Genomic DNA, 14,564 nt, shown 5'->3' with positions numbered 1-14,564 from the left:
TTAAAAGATTAAACTAAAGCAAAAAGGACAAACAAAAAGTTAAATAATATATTATCATCAGCAAAGCCACTAAATAGGTATTAAGAGGATGAATTTAGGCTTTAATACGATTTGAAAATGATTTGATCAGATTATTTTTTTCCCTTTTAGTATAAAGCATAAATAAAAAGAAAAAAAATTAGGCCTACCAATATTGTGTAATTCATGTGATGTTAAAACCTACCATTTTTGTATTAACAAATTCATGTATTATTTAATTTGGTTCTTCATAATAAAAGAAAGATATAAGAAAAAGACACAAAACATTTATTTAATAATTAATATACGTAGGTTCATATATTTGTGACAATATTTTAAAATTTAATATTATTCCCTAATTATTGTAGCTTAAAGAGTGTTCACATGCTTGAGGACCCACAAAATTTGATGATGGAAATCCATATAGTTTGTAGTTTTTTACATTAATTCTAGTTTTTTTTTTCCAAGTTTTAAAATAATGTTTACATGCATGACGTATTTTGTTTAATTAGTGTCTACTTTCATTGAATTTTCATATGATGATGTAACATAAATCTAATTTTTTTCTTAACCAATAATCTCTTCAATGATAAGATCAAAGATTTCACTCTTATCTGTCCAAAAATAGAAAAATAAAACTTTTGAATTTTCATTTTTTTTCTTTTCTCCATTAGGGTAGGTATAGGGAAGGGGGAAAGGGTGTTTTTTTAATTTATATATATGTGTGTGTGTTTGACTTTCTGTAGATGCATGATTTCAATTTAATTGATTTGTTTCTAATCATTCGATGTCTGATACTCTTACAATTCATATAATTCGGATTCATGTAAGAAATAATCACTTTTAAAATTAAAGCTTTGAACATATGTGAGTAGTTTGATAGTTTGAGCTATATCATTATTTGATGGTGATTGAATAGTGAGTGCAATTTTAGATATTCATGAGTCAACAATGATGTAAAGATAGAATTGAATTCTAATATATTACTCCCTCCGTCCCATTTTATATGTCATTCCTTTTTATAAATAGTTAGTCCATAATACTTGTCATTTCATAAAATCAATGCATAAATTAGCATATTGTTCCTTTTTGTAACGATCGGGTTCCGTCGTTATAGAAATGCCAACGAGGGAAAAATTGGGGCTGGAAAAACTTTTTCGTAGTACTTGAATCTTCCCAACCTTGTCCAGTTTTGGACGAAATCAGAGTCATTGAGGTGTGGGTAAATCTGGTAACAATCGGGTGGAGTAATTATAGTTTTGATTGCATGAGTGGTTAGATAACTTGTTAAGGAATTCGTACGACTTTACGAAATTGAATTCGGGCGAGTAGAACTCACAGAATCGATCTTAGCGTGAGGGGTATTTTCTGATCATCGTGGGTTAGAGATGTGTAGTGAAAGGGGATTTTGGAATTTCTTCAGTTGACTATCTGGTTTCGTTTGTGTCGCTTTGGCGGGAGTCTGTCCGCTTTGGTGGGGACGCTATAGCGGGACATGTGGCGCTGTAGTGGGTATGACGGGACTTGAAATCGTAGAAAATGATGGATAGCTCACTAGTTCGAAAATGCCGCTATAACGGGACTTGATATCGCTTTGGCGCCGCCGCTACAGCGGAATGAGGGCCGCTGTGGCCGGCCAGATGCGACTTAATGTCATTAATAAACCTTTAAATGGCCTTATTTGACACTTTTCGACTTTTAGAGCTAAGGAACGACCCCCAGACGATTTCTACTCATTTTTCACCATTCTTGAGGCTAAATGTAAGCTTTTCACTCCCCGAATCCGTTTCTCGATCCGTAAAATGTAATAGAATGGGTGAATATTGATGAGGGGAAGGTTTTGTTATAGATTCTATGGTGGAAACAACCCTAGTTTGGATGTTTGAGACCACGGGTTAGATCTAGGGTTCATAAAATTGTTATAGTTTCGGGTAATTAACGATTGTTTGTTGATTTCCGTGTTATTGTGATTGTTTGTAGACTAAGAACAAGCGAAACGAATCCGGAAAGGAAATGATCAAGTTTCTTAGGGTTTCAAGCTTGTTTCGAGGTAGGTGATGGTTGTGATTCTATATTTGTGTGATGTATGCTTGTTCTTGCTTTATTATGATACTTGTGTATATATGAATGTTGCAATATTGACCACACATATTGTAAATGAGATAGATGAATATCATTGCCATGAAATCATGATGTAAATGTATGATTTTGATGATGTACTAGTGATTGTGATTGTGGTGTGTGAATGGGATCGGTTGCCACGTTTCGGCATATCTAACTTGGATCGGTTGCCACGTTTCGGCATAAAAATGGGATCGGTTGCCACGTTCCGACATAAATATGGGATCGGTTGCCACGTTTCGGCATGCTAACTATTTGAGTTTGGGTTCCGTGAGAGGACCAATGATTTGTGATAAATGCATATTGATGAGCATGTTGATAATATTGTAGATGTTGATATATATGCAAGTGATTGTAATGTTGTTTGACTTGTTTATGTTGCACTGGTGGGATAGCCGCGTGATCCTACCAGTACACTGTGGTTGTGTACTGATTCTGCACTTGCTCTTATTTTTGTTGAGTACAGGGCATCTTTACGCGACTACTGACAGACCTCGCTTAGAAGATCAGTGATCGACACTTCGAATTCAAGGGTGAGCCAATTCTTTCAGGCTGCCATGAAATTCTCTTTCGTCTTTGTCCATCATTTTCGGACTTAGATATTTATTCTAGTTAGTTGATTAGTTCATTAGTTGGGGATTTATCCCTTCTTGTTTAGACTTGGATCATTGATTAGATGTTTTGGTACATTGACTTTCAGGTTCTGGGTATTAAATTTCTGCATTTGTTAGTTAATTAACTTTCTTCCGTAACTTAATTGCCTTAGTATTGTTTTAGTTGCTTAGTTTTGTTGTAGTAGTGGTTCTCCCACCGAATGGTTAGTGTGGGTGCCAATCACGACGGTATGGGTCGTAACACTTTTTTACCCTTGTGAGTTATTAGCATTGAAAACATACATTTGATCAACTTAGAAAAGTTAAGTAAATGATTCATGTTCATTGGTTAAATTAATTAATCAAAATAAATTACTCCCTCCGTCCCATTTTATATGTCATCCCTTTCTATAAATAGTTGGTCCATAATACTTGTTATTTCATAAAATCAATGCATAAATTACCATATTATTTCTTTTTTAACCTTGTGAGTTATTAGCCTTGAAAATATACATTTGACCAACTTAGAGAAGCTAAGTAAATGATTCATGTTCATTGGTTAAATTAGTTAATCAAAAGAAATTAATTCATATTCATTGATTGAAAACTTAAGTTCTAAAAAAATTAAATAAGGGTAGAAGGGTAAAGTTACATAATTTTTTAATGCAAATGCAAAGTAAAAAGATGACATATAAAATGAGACGGAGGGAGTAATTCATATTCATTGATTGAAAACTTGAGTTCCAAAAAAATTAAATAAGGTTAGAAGGGTAAAATTACATCATTTCTTAATGCAAGTGCAAAGTAAAATTGTGACATATAAAATGGGACGGAGGGAGTATATATATACTCCTTTCTCTGTCGACTTTTAATTGTCATGTTGCGTTTTTTAAAAGTCAATTTGATTAATTTTCAAAGTTAAATTAGATTACATTAATTTGATATTTTAAATAAAATTTTTAAATATTCAAAAACTATACGAAAAGTTCTATAAATTCCATTATTTTTTTGCATATCAAAATGATGAAAAATTACATCTGAAAATTTTAGTCAAAATTATTATTGTTTGACTCTAAAAAAAGAAACTACGACAATTAAAAGTGGACGGAGGTAGTATGTACGATGAAACTGAATATTTGTGCGATCAATTTAGGATCAAATCATTGTATTAATTGTTATTAGAATCTATAATTGAATTAATTTAAAACTATTGGTGCAGTTATATCTAGATCAATTAATGAAATATCAATCAAGATTTTATTGAAAATTGATTGAATATGTACCAAAATCTGAGCACATTATATTATTGGAAGATCGTGGAAGTTTGCACTATGAATAATAAAGTCGAAAATAACATACAATTTCAAAGTTATATTTCCCTGTTAAATGTTAATCAAGTAATAATGGATTTATAGATCTTGATACCGTGCATTGAATTAAGGGAATTGTTATTTGTTTAACATAATATCATTGTCGATGTTGATCTAACAATTCAATAAATGCCAAAAGCAGGCACATGATCTCTTGTCATTAAAAAAAATAAGGTCAGTCTTAGGCAATAAATAATTGGGAATAATGTACATAGATCATATAGAAGATCGGAGGGTGCGGAGTGATATGTATTCCTTTATTTTTAATCAAATGTTTTAAATTTGACTTTTTTAGATATATAATCGTCTTTGTTATGGAACACTTTTTCTCTCAATATGGGACTTTCTGACGTAAATTCAAATTTAGTACAACTCTAATATGAATTTTGGACATTAGGTGGGAAACTGAGCAATAGGGCTAAAAGTATGTTGAATTAAAAATTACTAGGTCAACTATTTAACAAATAATTGAGAAAGTGAAACGACGTGGTTTTTGTTTCTTTATTTCTACTATTTGTTTTTCTTATAGAAGTAATATAAAAGGTTTATTTTTGTGCACAAATAACAAAAACAAGTTATTGATTTGGCAAGTGTAGAATCAAAGATCACAGAAATAGCCTTCATTGGCCATTTTATCGCCATATATCTAAAAAATTAAACAATAAAATGAAAATTAGAATTTCAGAGTAAAATTTGGAAGAATTGATTTTGTAGGTGACTTATAAAATGTCTGTTTTTTTATAAAAAAAATTAATTATACAAATAATAGATTCATATTTTTATACATAAGAGACCTGAAATTTTTTTTCTATTAATTTTTTAAATGGCTAAGAGATCTTAATTCCTCATGAAATTTTGTGAATAATGTCACATGGGTAATTTAAACTTCAATGTTTTAAAAGGTGACGATCCGAGGTGATGCGTTTTACGCAACACAAGGTGAGGCGAAGCCTCGAAGCACGGACCGTAAATTCTATGATGTATCTTTAATTTTATGATTTCATTTTATGAAAATCTATGAAGCGTACCATTGATACACCGTCAACCAAACATGATTTTTTCGGTCATCACCACCAACATCCCCGTCTACTTACATCGATCAATTTCACCATTATAATCATTTTCATGATGCCAGTCATGACAATACGAATCATTTTCATCATCATAACTTTCACCATCACCATTACAAGTCATTAACACTATCCATTACCAATATCACTACTACTACGTACAAATCATCTCCACTATCACTAGTTAATATAAATATTTTTTAAAACTATTAAATAAAATTTATATTTTTTATTTGAATTGTATATTTATTATGTTTATAAAAAACATAATTATACATATTTTGATATTAAAAATAAATAATCTTAATCATTCAATGTTAAAATCTAATTATAAAACCTTAATCTTTCATATACACGTTATATTCAGATTTAAATGTTTTAATTTTGACGAAAACAAATGCTAGAAGAAAAGCAAAACAGATCTATACCTCATATGCTAGAAGAGGAATATGATTATGACATTAAATTCAGTTCTGAACTTTGACAAGCGAAAATGCTTCCTAATAAATCAAAGAACAACTTTCACATATAGCAAACACAAAATTCATATTTGTATGTTATAGTAAAATTTGCATAATTACGCTCCATAGCAAACATAACTATGTATATTTCGCTATACATATACAAAAGAAAGCAGTTGTATAATCTGCTTTGGTATACATATACAAAAAGATCAATTGTATAAAGTGAGAGAGGCGAGTGAGCGAGCGAAATCTGGGAGAGTGGCGAGCGAGATTTGGGAGAGGGGAGAGAGGGGAACGAAAATATATGTATATATACAATTTTCTCTCGCTTTATACAAACACAAACGCATTTTATACAATTTGCTTTTTTTGTATAAAGTGAGAGAGGCGAGTGAGAGAGCGAGATTTGGGAGAGTGGTGAGCGAGATTTGGGAGAGGGGAGGGAGGGGAACTAAAATATATGTATATACACAATTTTCTCTCGCTTTATACAAACACAAGCACTTTATACACTTGCGTTTGTATAAAAAAGGAGAGAGGCGAGGGAGAGAACGAGAGTGGCGAGCAAGATTCACCAGGAGAGAGGTGAAATAGCAACAGTTTGCTATGAGGTACAATTAAATCAAACTATATTTATAGCATTTAATTTGAATTAATAGTTTGCTATTATATACAATTTTCCCTAAATCAAATCGGAACATTTAGTTACGAATCCAAAACATATACATTCTCTTAATTTATATAACATATTTTACTTTTTTAATAGGAGTGTGCAAAAATTAATTTAACCAATAAATCGAATTAAAAGAAATATTATTGGTTTATCGATATTAAATTATTAGATTAATGATTTTTGTAATTTTTTTAATTGAATTATTGATTTGATTTTATGATTCTGATTAATGGTTTAATCCATAACCTAATAAGATTATATTAAAATTACTAGTTTACTCCTACTTATATAACAACGACTTTAACATTTACCGACTCTATTTCCTAAATTTTAGTTTTACTTTCGACCATAGGCAACACAAACTAGCCTGTGTCTCTCTATCACGACACTTTCTCTCATCTCGAGCAAACTAGTATTACTTTCTCTCTTCTCAATTTTAGATTTGATTGTGACAAAGACAAATAATTAATGTTGTTTTCACAATTTATTGCATGCATGCTTTTAGAACGAATTCAAGCAATATTGTCTTAAACAAAAGTGATCAACGTAGAATTTTGTGTTGTACTTTCATTTTTCTACTATTTCTATTTTATTAATATCGTGTATATATGATCGTATGAGCATTTCTTATCAATTAAACTGAAGATCGAACCATTAAGGAAAAACTGATAAAATAAATATTTTATCAATTTAACATGTTCACAAACCAAAAATTGATTAAAAATAATTTAACTTTAAGTATTTTTATTTCATTCATAACGAGATGATTTGTAATCATACAAACATCTAAGATTTATCTTTATCAATTCTTGATCAACGATTAGACTTTCATGGAAAAAGAGACTTAAGTTTAAACGAAAAAATAAAATAAAATAAAATTAGTACCTAATGAAACAGTGCTACCTTGATTGGAGTAGAGGAAATGGTAACATATTTCAGTAAATTTTCTATGCAAAATATATAGAGTAATAGTCAAACAATAAAGAGAAATTAATTAAATATATACTATAGTATAATAATTACTAGTAGGAATAGTACTTGGCATACATTTATTTCACCAAAAAATGTAGGTTTAGTACAAAGGAATATCCAAAAAGGATCTAGATCCTTGTACAATTGTAGTATAGGATTTAATAGTGTTTTTTTTTTCTCCGTTGGATTTCATTTAAATTTGATCTCAGATATTGCACAATTCATTTTAGAAATGACGTTTTTAACATGATCTTTTTTCTATTTCTGAACTCGAACCTAAAACATCTAATTAATAATAAAAAGATCTCAACATTCCATCACAATTCAGATTAGTGTATTTAAGAGTGCTATTAATGTTGAAATGAATTGAAATAAGAGTAAGTAAATTTTGATTTGGTCTTTGCACGTTTGCTTCGAATACAAACAAGAAAAATATATAATTATTAATATATAAATATATAGGCCATTAGGGTTGACATTATTCTAAAGATTCGGACAAAATGAATCTTAGTATAAATTATATGCTCATGTTAGTGCTATGGAACATGATTTGTATTCTTAATAAAATACTCTTAGTTGAGTCTCTTCTTTTTTTAATTAGGAAGTAAGTGAGATTAATTTTAAATTAGTAGCCTTCCTTTATGGATTTTGTTATAAAGTACCTTAATTGATTGTGATTAGCACAAAGATTTTAAGGTTGACCTTAGAAGCTATAGTGGAATATAATACTCATGCTACCTTTTGGTTGCTAATATAGTACTAATATTCCACGAACACCCAAAATGATTTTTATCGATAATTAATTAACGACAATAGCTTACTTGTTGTTAAATGTGTATTTTTAGTGGCCATTGACACTCTTTGTAAAATGTCTCTTATAGCCACATTGAATCTAATGATAATTAATTAATACTAGTAAAAACTTTAACACTTTTTGTTAATGTTATATTTATTGGTACTAAAAACTGTTTTTATGTTGTGTTCCTACGTTTGGAATCAATTAGAATTGGGCCTTATTGTAGGCAGATTTTTAGGCCCATTAGAAACTACCCCATAAATAGGAACGAATGGAGTAGCTAAAGTTCAATGTTTAACCACTTTTGTTAAAAAAAAAAGTGCATCTTGATTAGGACAACACAAAATAACAAAGTGATTTACAAGAATGACCTTGGAGATGGTCCATCTCGATAGTCTTGAACTTTTGACCTCCACTTGTTCCATTGGCAAAATTTCAAACTTAACAAGTTTTGACTTTTGATCGTGAGAATTTGCTTATGAGACAAGCGAATGTCAAAAGTTCAAGACCATCCACGTCTAGTAAAGTCATTGGATGTAATTTTCATCAAAATAGCATTTGTATAACATATATATTGAATTAACCAACAGAGGATCTAAAGCTCAAACGAAAAATAACATTGAGCATGATATGTTCAACTTTTCCTTTCATTTTGAACACTAGCATTCAAGGTATAATTAATCACGAAGTCAGAAATCTCGTTAAAGATATTTACGATTATATATATATATCTAAAATTACTACACATAGTATTATTTTTACATACATATAATATAATTTTTCGATTATCAACATTTCGTCCACATAGCTACGCCACTGGGTTCAACAACTGGCAATGGATCAAAATTAGTTGATCTTTTTGTTTGTGTTTGGTCACTCTGGTCGATCACATCATAATTCTTCTTAGACATTTTAGGTCAATTAATAAACTAATGCAGTAGATATAGAAAAATAATAAATATTATTATTTAAATGGGAAGATCAACGAATCAGTACAAAGATGGAATAAATAATTCTGCTTGCGTTTGAGCACAATAATATAATATAAACTCTTTGACTAATGGTTGGATAGAGAGTGATAATACACATTTTTTTTTTGTCGTCATATATAAAATCGATTAAATAGATGATCACTTAGTTTTCATTTTACTATGACATGTTTATAAAGCAGGGGATTTTTTTTCCTACAAGAATAATATAATTATCACATCAATTAACTATTATAGTTGTTCAATAGCAATGTGTTGGTTTGGCTATTATTGTTTAATAAATCACTTGAGAATAGAAATTCAATTTGCTAAATCTGTTAATTACCAATCCCAAATAGCATTTTATTGATGGAGAATTCTCTCAAGTTTCATAAACAAACGTTACAATTAGAAATTTAGGAGTAGTTTGAATAAGGCACCTCCAAGAATCCTGGATCTTATTACATAAGAATGTAAAATACCGACAATATACTTGAAGTGAAGTGAAGGCTCTGATTGTTGTTAAAAGATACTTTGTTTTCCCGGTCTAAAAAGAAACTTGGACCAATATGTCGAGATCAAACCACAGTTTATACTGTAAACACCCAAATAAAGCTAAAGGAACACCAGCACAAGCAGCAATGAGTTTTGGTTCCCAACCCATATGATTACTATAGACCAAAAAGAAGGTTGCTGCAAAAGCCAAGAACATGCTAAATATCGAGACAAACAGCATTGTGTGTCCAAACAATAGCTTTGTAGGCAATGACACAAGAAAGTCATCTTCAGCATAGCGAGATGTCAGAATGGACAAGAACATAATGATGGAAACGATTGAGCTGAATAGAGCCACTGCATCTGATATGACAAAGATCCTAAATCCATACAATTTTAGCAATATTGGAATGCCATTATCACTGTTATAACCGCCTGGCACAGTGAATCCAGCAGAAAAGACCATTGTGGCAATCAAAGTTGCCACAAGCATACAAGAATTAGCCGTGTCTTTCATCCACCTTTCCCCTTCTTTTACACTCCCCGTCCATAGCTTCTCAAGTGCTAGTTTCTTCTGTACATATCTTTCCCCTGAATTTTTTGAAGCAATTTTAGCACTACAAATTAAACAAACGGATTGTCTCAAATTAAAGGAATGTCTGTCTACTTATTAGTTAAAGTCCAGTAGATCTTACGTGTAATTAATAAATTCTCTCCATAGTGGAGAAGAATAATTAAGCTCCACTGAATTTCTTCAAGTTTCCTCTGCATTCTAAGGAGGAGCTTATAGATAAGATTTCACTGTTTCCTAATTGTAACATCTTACTGGCTAATTCTTTGTCCTTGTTGAATATATTTAATGCAACATGATCTGCAAGAAAAAAACCGTATTAACTTTAGCGATACATATGATCTGTACGCAGCAATAATATAAATAAACATCACTAGCAGCTAGTTCGTTATGAAAAAACAGAAAAAGAAACTTGAGAATGTAGTATACAAAAAATGTGTTTTGTGTAGCTTACCATACAACTCACTCGCCGAAGAAGGTCTAAGCGATCTTCTTGCTGTATCCCATCAAAACTCGTGACATCAAAAAGGTATAATACCATAGCTTTAAACCCATACAAAGCTGCTAGATTGATTGTTAATCGTCCATCGTCACAAGGGATGTTTGGTAGATTGTTATTCCTTAATTTCCCTCATTGCTTTACCAATTTCAATGCACCCAATAGAATGCCGTATCCCCAAATTTATTTTTCACTTCCAAGTCATCTGCTTTTGTCAGTTTCATTAGCCCTTGCACATATCAGGTGCTTCTTGCTAATGCTGCAATGTGAAGTATTGTTCCAAAATACAATACATGTTCACGAACAAATCTCAGATTCTTCTTTAAAATTGGTTCAGCAACCCTCCAGTTATAATATATTACTAAAAGCAGCCTGATTAAGAATTAGACATGCATTTTGATTATTCAGTTTCCTGTCATCTGCATATTAAATTAAAATCTTGTCAGAATTAAGTTGTGTCTTTATTCAAAGGACTAGAGAGATTCATTTTGTGAACTTACTACGAGATTGATCTTCAGTATGACTTCCATCATCTTCATAATCCTCAGAAACTGATTTATCATCATGGGAAGTTAGGGTAAATGTGAGCCGTTTTGTAAGAGTTGGGGTATATGTGAGCCGTTTGTACAACGGTAAGAGTATATATGAGTCACTTTCATAACGAGGGACATATCAGCTCTAAATGACCAAGATGAGGGATATATCAGACCCTTTTTCCAAAAATAAATTTCACATTAGGATAATCATAATTGCATTAATATGTTGAAAATACAATTTATATTTGTTGCAGTAGCAAGAAAACAAACTTAGGCATTAGAGGAACATTTACAAATTAAACTAGCATAAAAGACAAGGGAAATAGAAGAAACAACTTTATATTAAAGTTGTATATATTTATTGATTAAACAACTCTTTCCTTTACGAATATAATAATTATACTTAGCTTGCAAAATGAATGAAGGTCACATGAAGAGAATCCTAATTGCACTAATATGCTGAAAATACAATATATATTTATAATCACGATATATATTTGATGGCCAGTTCTATGAATCAAAATCTCGAGTTGGAGGCATCGCTGGGAAAAAAGCCAGGGGTGTTCATGGGTTGATTTGGATCGGTTATTGGTCAAAACCAAAATCAAACCAACTTAATCGGTTTTAAAATTATCAAAACCAAACCAAACCAAATATAATATACATTTATCGGTTCGGTGGTTATCGATTTCTATTTGGTTTGGTTCGGTTATTAACCATACACAAAAATAAAAGAAACAATTCATTGAAAATGTAAAAAAAGTTACAACAATCCATTCAAAACGAAAAATAGTTAGAATGACTTAAATTACTAAACTTTCGATCACTAAATTTAATACTCCATCAATAAAGCTTTAAAATTCACTATATTGGCCTAGAAGGAAGAGACAATAACATTTTCAGTCCACAAAAAATTGCCATAGACACTCATATACATGAAATTAATAAGATAAATGTTTCATCTTGGACATTTTTGCTTTCAATAAGTAAATTATAAAGAAATTTTAATGAAAATATGTATAAGATCTTTAAAATTGTTTATAAAAATAATATATTAAGTATGTATATTAATAAAATATATGTATTTAATTCATCGGTTCGGTTCGGTTATTTTCTTTGGTTTTTCGAATAGAATCATAACCAAACCAAATACTATCGATTTTCAAAAATCTAAAACCAAACCAAATCAAACCCAAATATAATCGGTTTTATTTTATCGGTTTGGATCGGTTTTTATCCAAACCATGAACACTCCTAATCACAGTTGTATGTATAGAGCAAACAGTTTGTTTCTAACGAATATAATAATTATATTTAGCTTGCAAGAATAATAAAGGTGACATGAAGAGAATTCTAATTGCATTAATATACTGAAAATACAATATATTTTTACAATTACGATAGTAAGAAAATGAATTTAGGCATTAGTGGAACATTCACAAATTAAACTGGTATAAAAGACAAGAGAAATAGAATGCATGCACCTTGAATTAATCTATAAAAATAACATTATCCATTTGTCATTCCATTAGTTAAAAAGAAAATTAAGAAAACAGACTTTCCAAATATATAGAACGAAGGAACCAACCCAATCAGTCTGTATTTAGGAGTATTTAGATTAAAGATGCTATCTTTATATTATAGATTAAGTTTGTTTATTTTTAATATATAAATGTGCATATAAAATTAAATATTAGTATTAAATTAAAAATTCAATTTCTTGAAAAATTGATTGTTCTCACAACATAGAACTGATTCTTTTTTATTTTTGGTCAGAAAGGAGTAAATAGCATATAACAAAAAAAGTTTACAGGGTCATAAGTTGGCTGTGGCACTACAGAAACAACTGAACTAGCAGACGATGTATGTACAACCTGCCTAGCGAAACTAGTATTAAACATTAACCTACTGGAGTGGGACGCAGCCTGCACTCTTCTACTATACAACTCCCCATTTTTGTCATCCTGCAAAATATCTGTCAAGGATGCTGGAGAGTTCCAAAACTGTAGAGAATAGCAGAAGAAAAGTATAACCCGAGAACCCTTCTGCTAGCCCAAGATCGTTAACTAAGATTGGAAGATTCAACTAAGGAAGATGAAGCTAGAATTGAGAACTTGTTTATGGAAGAAGACTCTTTTATTTGAGTTGTTCTTAGGTTTGTTTTTGGTTGTATACAAATGACAATAGCCACCCTTATTTATACTTATTTGGGGATGGTTCTAGATATTACATGGCTCTAGACTATTCTACATTTACTACAAAAATATCTTCTCTAGAATATCTATAAGAAAGTTCTAGTGAACTTAGCTTCTAGCAATTTCTCTAGAATATCTAAATATTTATTCAAGACAACTTCTCTAGAATATCAAGATTTTTCTTCAAGATAATTTTCTATGTTTCTACACTAGGGCATTCTAGAGAAATCTATGTCATTCAAAAAATCATCTTTAACTTTTTTTCACACTCCCCCCTAAAGTGATTTTTTTTTAAAATTACCCCACACTTGTCGTGGAAGAACTCAAATGAAGCTTTGAGCCACGTTTTGGTGAAAATCTCGGCAATTTCTTCCGAACTCCTCTTACTTTTTCAAATGATAAAAATTCTTCATCATCAGTTGATCTATATAGATTATCTCCTTGTTGAGTTCTCAGACTCCCCCTTTCTCTTAACTTCTCAACAATTATATTATCCAGAGAAACACTATCAATTTCCTGTGAAGTCTCAACACTAACATAGGATCCACTGTCATATTCTCTTATCGTCTCCTCGATAGATTTTTTGGCAGCTTCAGAAATCATATCGTTTATCTTTGAGACTTCAATATGAGCTTCTTTCTCTATTTGATCTCTACTTTATCCATCTGCTTTCAAAATTTTCTCTGAATCATTAATTGACCCTGATATTGCAGATGATTGACCATATACTGCCGCTTCCAATACATCTCCTTCAATGCTTTCTTTGTAAAGGTTGCCACTAGCACATGTAGTTTCTGATATTGTATGTTCAAGATCTTCTTTTTTGATTTATTCAATAATAGCTACCCTGTCACCACTGAGAACATCCTCAAAAATTTCTTGCTTCATGTCGATAACATCAGTTTTTTGCTTCTCCACGTGATCGGCTATATTATATTCTAGATCCTCGATCCAATTTCCTTCAAGATTGATGGAAATCATGACATCTACTGCTCGAGCCTCAGCTACTAAACATTGTTCCCACTCTTCTTCTTTAGTAACTTTTTGAGCCATATTGCTCTCCTTGGCTCGACAATATCTTTTTATGTGCCCTACTTCACCACAACGGTAGCATCTGAGAGGCTTCTTACCATAATAGTTAGAAGACTCTTCCTTCTCTCTAGGTGAACGTGAACCACCTGAGGATCGAGAGTGTGGCACATCTCTTGTTTTCCTTTAAAGTT

The sequence above is a fragment of the Solanum verrucosum genome, unplaced genomic scaffold, assembly GCF_900185275.1.
Source record: "Solanum verrucosum unplaced genomic scaffold, falcon-dt-bn FXZP01000278.1, whole genome shotgun sequence".
In the NCBI taxonomy this organism is placed as follows: Eukaryota; Viridiplantae; Streptophyta; class Magnoliopsida; order Solanales; family Solanaceae; genus Solanum; species Solanum verrucosum.
This window is presented reverse-complemented; position numbering follows the sequence as displayed.